The 5,504-nt window shown below is 33.7% G+C and overlaps 1 protein-coding gene across 2 annotated transcripts in view; it reads left to right on the top strand.

Moving 5' to 3' along the window:
* CUNH5orf30 (chromosome unknown C5orf30 homolog) overlaps window positions 1-5,504 on the top strand; it is a 16,321-nt gene that overhangs the window by 5,448 nt on the left and 5,369 nt on the right. For both annotated transcript variants that reach the window (XM_006913268.3, XM_015590296.2), the window contains exon 2: window positions 867-956. The gene's annotated coding sequence lies outside the window, so the exon portion shown is untranslated. The remainder of the gene's footprint in view (window positions 1-866; window positions 957-5,504) is intronic.

Genomic DNA, 5,504 nt, shown 5'->3' on the forward strand with positions numbered 1-5,504 from the left:
AACCAAAGAGACCTTTACAGGTGGAAAGGACTTTGAGGAGTTTTCTTGGTCTCAAGAAATTAACCCAGTTAACTGGAGAGGTAGGACATAAAGATAGATTCTCTTCCACCTTTACCTTCCTAGGTAGAAGGGGAAGGAACAGAGGAGATGCTAGAAATGTTAAGAAATGTGATAACTCTAAAGAAGTTTTTTCAAGTTTGTTTTTTTTTTTATAATGTTTTATAAGGGCTTTCTAGTCACTTGCCTCCGAGCAGTCTTATGAAGGACTTTTTTATTGTTGTTATTTTATGGCTAAAATGAGTAGACACCAAAAATGCATAATAATAACATCACACATCATAAAGGGCTTTGCAGCATGCAGAACACATTCACCTGCCTCATCTCATTTGATCCAGTAACAACTGTATGCGAGGGGAAGGATGCTATTGTCATTTTAAAGGTTGCTGTTTATGCAAGTTCAAGAGGCAGAGTTCTTAGCAAGGCCAGGGCTAAGACCTGTTCTTTTGACCCACAGCCTCAGCATTATTTTTTCATAGGATACATAATAGGGCTTAGGGTGGTGCAACCAACATTTAAATCCCTAAGTTTTCTTGTTTATTCATTTGGCCTCATTAGCTACTCTTAGTCTCGAGGTAGAGTTTAAGCAACAGAACACAGAGGAACAAGTGTGATAAAATGTTTGAGGTTTAATTTAGCTGAATAAACTCAAAATTACTTTAATTAATTAGTCCTTATCTTATATGACTTGTACCTAGGATTAGTACTTCCTGCTAATTTCATCCTGTTTTGCAGTTAGAATGATGTAATTGCTTTATAAGTTGTGTTTCTTGTTAAATTAAAGGTTTATTTTTGTATTTCATATTTAGTATCTGGAGTAGAGCAGAAAAATTATTATGCCTGTGTTCCCTTGGGACTCATTGGAAATTGTACAGTGACATCTTCTGGGATTTAGTCTGGTGAGTTATATTTTGCTTTTTCTGTTTGTTACGAACATGATATAATATGTTTTAAGGACTACATAAATAGATAAATGTGAAATGTCAGTATATCATTGCAAATACGTATACTACAATTATGAAATTTTTAATGGTGAAAATTGAAATTATTGTTGTAGAATGCTAACATTATTTGAAGTTTTTGACTTTTGATTGACTATTGAGTAGATTTTCTTTTTTTTTATTCCTATAAAATAAAGGAGGTCTTATGGAATAATATTTCAAAATATAGTAGTTAAGAGGTAGTTGCTCTAATTTCAGGGAAATTTTAGTAAAACCATTAATCTCCAAAGATTGGCAAAATAATTTGCAAAAAGTTCTGGTTGTATATTATCATACATAAAGAGTAGCAAACAAATGACTGAAAAGAACACAATTTTCACTTAGTCAGATAGCAGTCCACCGCAAGTGTGACATTGCTTTTATCACACCATGAATTTAAACTGTTGAAAATATGCTGTTGTCTTTCTTTGGTTGTCTTTTTTTCAGTGTGTCATCTTTGTATCCGTGCTGACACAGTTGTTCATATAGCTCCAAATCTTTGACAGGGAAAAAATTTAATAATGATCTTTGTAACTTTTTAGTATTTTAAAAACTAGATTATTGTGAGTTCATGCTTTGGTATGTCATTCTACTTGGCTAAGATCTTTATAAATATTGCTTAGAGCAGTCATAATCCTTGGAAAAAACAGTTTCATAATAAGTGATTTCCAGATTAGCAGACGGCAGCAGAATGATTCAAAGGAATGATAGAGAAAAATGAACATTTTTGTTTGTTAAGTAGATATAGCCTATCAAATTTATGAAAATGCATTTTAAAACATTGAAAAACTGGAAACATTACTGAATTTTTCAGTTTTCAAGAAAAGAGCAAGAAGTTTGAAAACCATAAGTACAAAGTACTTTTAGAGGATATCGAATAAGAAAGTGGCTGAAATAAAGCACAAAATTTGGTCCTCCAATTTTTAAAATTCTTCAAATTTTAAATTCTTGTATATTCTTGTATATTCTCAGAATCAGAAGGAATGGTTGTCCAGTCTATGTTTGAATGCCTTTAATGTCAGGCGACTTACTACCTCTTAAGTTGGTTCATTTATCCTTTTGCAGCTGTGCTAGAATGTCTTTTTATTTACATATATAACTATATATACATATGTACATATATTTGCATATGGAGAGATATAGGTACATACACACATGTAAACACATTCTTGTAGCTATAGGAATATAAAATTTGGAGGACCATCAAAAACTTGGAAGTATGTGAGAGGCTTCTTTTATTTTTAAAATCAAATTCATTAATTTATAACCAGTAAAAATTCACCCTTTTAAGTATATAGTATGTTGAGTTTTGACAAACGTATCCAGTTGTATAATGACCACTACAGTCAATATAGAATATTTTCATCATCCCTCCAAATTCCCTTGTACCCCTTGTAGTCTGTCCCCTCCTCCCAACTGCAGTCCTTGGTACATTGATCGATTTCTGTCCCAATAGTTTTGCCTTTTCCAGAGTGTCATATAAATGGAATCACATAATATGTAGCATTTTCTGTCTGCTGCTTTCATTTGGTGTAATTTTAGTTTGCTCCTTTTCATTTCTGAGTGATATTTTATTCTGTGATTGGAATAGTTTTTTTTTTCCCCCCATTTCCCTGTTGATGAATGTTTGCATTATTTCCAGATTTTGGTGATTATGAATGAAACTGTTATAAACATTCACGTTCAGGTCTTTGTGTGAACATATATTTTCGTGTATCCTACCTAGGAAAATACCTACAAGTAGGGTAGGTGGGTTGTTTAATAAGCATTTATTTGTTTATAAGAAATTGCCAAAGTACCTGACAGAGGCTTCTAAGAGGCGAAAATAACTATACCAAAATGTATGCAGATGTAGAAACCTGATTCTTATTCAGCACAGATTTACTTTTATTTTATATCCAGTTTTAATAAGTTTGGTTAGCAGATTTTTTAAAAGCCACGGTAAATTAGAAACAGTAAACTAGAAGGCCTTAGTGAAAGGTTGTTAGCAATTGGAAGCAGCCAAAAATGATATCCACTAATTTAACTATATCGATTAAAAAAAAAAAAGGGCAGGAACTTACAGGAGTGAATCTCTTTTATCTGATAAGTTCTATCTGACACGTTCCCAGATGTGTTGGTATATTAGAATCACCTAGGGGTCTTTTAAAAATTTTAGAGCTCAGGCTATCCCCCAAATGAAAAATCTGGAATAGAACACAGGCATCAGCATTTTTTGAAGCTCCTTGGATGATGTCAGTGTGTAGACAAGTTTGGAATTGTGTACTAAAAGCATAGCATGATGAAATAGAAGGAGCACTCGACTTGGAGCAGGAGATCTGGGGTTGCCTGCATGGCTCTGGGCAAGCCCCTGCCTTTGTAGCTTCAGTGTCGTCTTCTCTATAATCAGAAGTTCCAGGTAGGTGAACCCCAAGATGTTTCTGCATTAAAATTTATGGTGCTAGATACCATTAGATGGATAATAGCCATGCTTGGGAGACTCCATTTCCTAAGGAATGGCTCTATTCTGAATTGTTTGTTTCAGGTACCTCTTGAAAAGAATTTTGTTCACATGATGACATTTTTGTTCTGTATATTTAGATAGTTATATCTGTTTCAAATGGTATTGCTGCATATTTCTAAAAACAGTTCAAGCATATGGAGCAGTTTTTTGATTACTGAGGGTGACTTTTTTTGATAAGCTTGATTTAAAAAAAATTCCCAGAATGCAGTTATTCTCAAAAAGAATTCTTTGTATAGCAGTTGTGAAACTTATCAGCTATTTTCAGAGCTAGTCTAAGGAGCTAAGGGGTTTGGTTTTATTTTCAGAATGTTGCTCTTTTTGCCCAATATATAGGAAGTTTGGCCTCTTGGAGAGTGTTCAAAGCTGAACAGGTTCCATACAGATCACAGGGTTTTGAATGTGCCCATCTTAGTGCCTGGGTTCCCCTGCACATGTGCGGTGGTTTGGGCCTTGTTTGCTCTAGTTTCAGACAAAATTCACAATTGCATGCTGTACCTAGTGGTTTAGAAATGTGCACTGTGTACATTTTTCTGGTTAATATTAGAGTGTTACCTTGTCTGGTTTTTGTCTAGTTTAAATCCTCACATATTTCAAATAAATAGAGTGGCACCTGTGAACATTGCCAGGTCTTTCATATGTGTTCTAAGTATATGTCAGTGCTGTTGTTACTGATTGGATTGTGAGAGAATTTGATATTGAAGATCCTTAGATGTCGTTTAAAAAATTACATTTGTTCCTGGTACTAGTATGAGAAACACAGTTTTAAAAGCATTGTTCAACTACAAGGTGAGTTTTCTGTTCTTGTTACATTTTCTGTTCTAGACTCCTCTCTCCACTGAAATTTTGCTGCTTCTGTTATAACGTTTTTCTATTTTCTGTGTCCAGTCTTTATATTTGCTTTAAATATATATGAAAGGCATTAAATGAAGCAATAAGGGTATTTCTGGTTCCTGATTGTTAGTGCCCTGCAGTGCAGAGGTTAGCATTGGATCTGAGCATTGGGCCTGATTTCTTAGTTCACATTTATTCTTATTGATGCCATGAGAGTAGTGTCTGTTTCATATACTACAATATATATGGGAATGCTTTGTAATTGTTTATCTTAGAAATATGCTTTTTTGGTTACAAAGTTTATTTTAAAATGTGAAATAAAATGAGTAGTCAGGGATAGGTTTGTTAAAAATAACAAACCCACAGACAAACATTTCATGGTAAAATATGAAGAATTTACTGTTAAACACAGGCCATCTCCAGTCATGATAGCCAAGTTTCCTGGTAAATGACTTTTAATAAATTTTTCAGTGCAAAATATTGGACATCCATATGTTGAAATATGTTGACTTTAAGACTGTTGTCTTTTTTGCTTTTAGCATCTTTTTTTTTTTTTTGAAATTTCCAGAATTAGAAAGTACCTAGTCTTCCTCCTCTTCAGGAGGAACAAGTACCTTTACCACTTCGACCCATTTAAAAGATAACCTGAGAAAGTTGATTCTGTCGCTTCTCTCAGGATCTTGCTCCAGTACTTAAATCCAGTTAGGAAATTCTCAGGGATTTAACAGCCTAAAAAGTTTGTTTTCAGTTACACTGAAGAATGGAAGATATGCTGCTTAGTCAATATTCCACCCAGCTAAAAATGAAATATTTGTCAATCAGGGCTCTGTAGTTTGAAATCCAGCTTCCACCTAACTTTCTTAGTCCCACACAATAGATAATCTTTTGACAGGCAATATATAAGTGGAAAGGATCCTTTAAAAAAAAAAATCTAAGCAATTTGCAAGAGTCCTGGTGTACCACTCACATTCTTACTTGAATATCAAGATCTGAAGATGTTCTTTTACATATGACAATACACTGCAGAGACCAATGAAACCAAGTTAAAGATGTTAGTTTTTAGACTATGCTATTGTTTGGAGCAGAAGTACTAATGTTTTATAGCAAAAAAGTGTAAACAATTTTCCAACCCT

The sequence above is a fragment of the Pteropus alecto genome, unplaced genomic scaffold (genome assembly GCF_000325575.1).
Source record: "Pteropus alecto unplaced genomic scaffold, ASM32557v1 scaffold20, whole genome shotgun sequence".
Classification (NCBI taxonomy): Eukaryota; Metazoa; Chordata; class Mammalia; order Chiroptera; family Pteropodidae; genus Pteropus; species Pteropus alecto.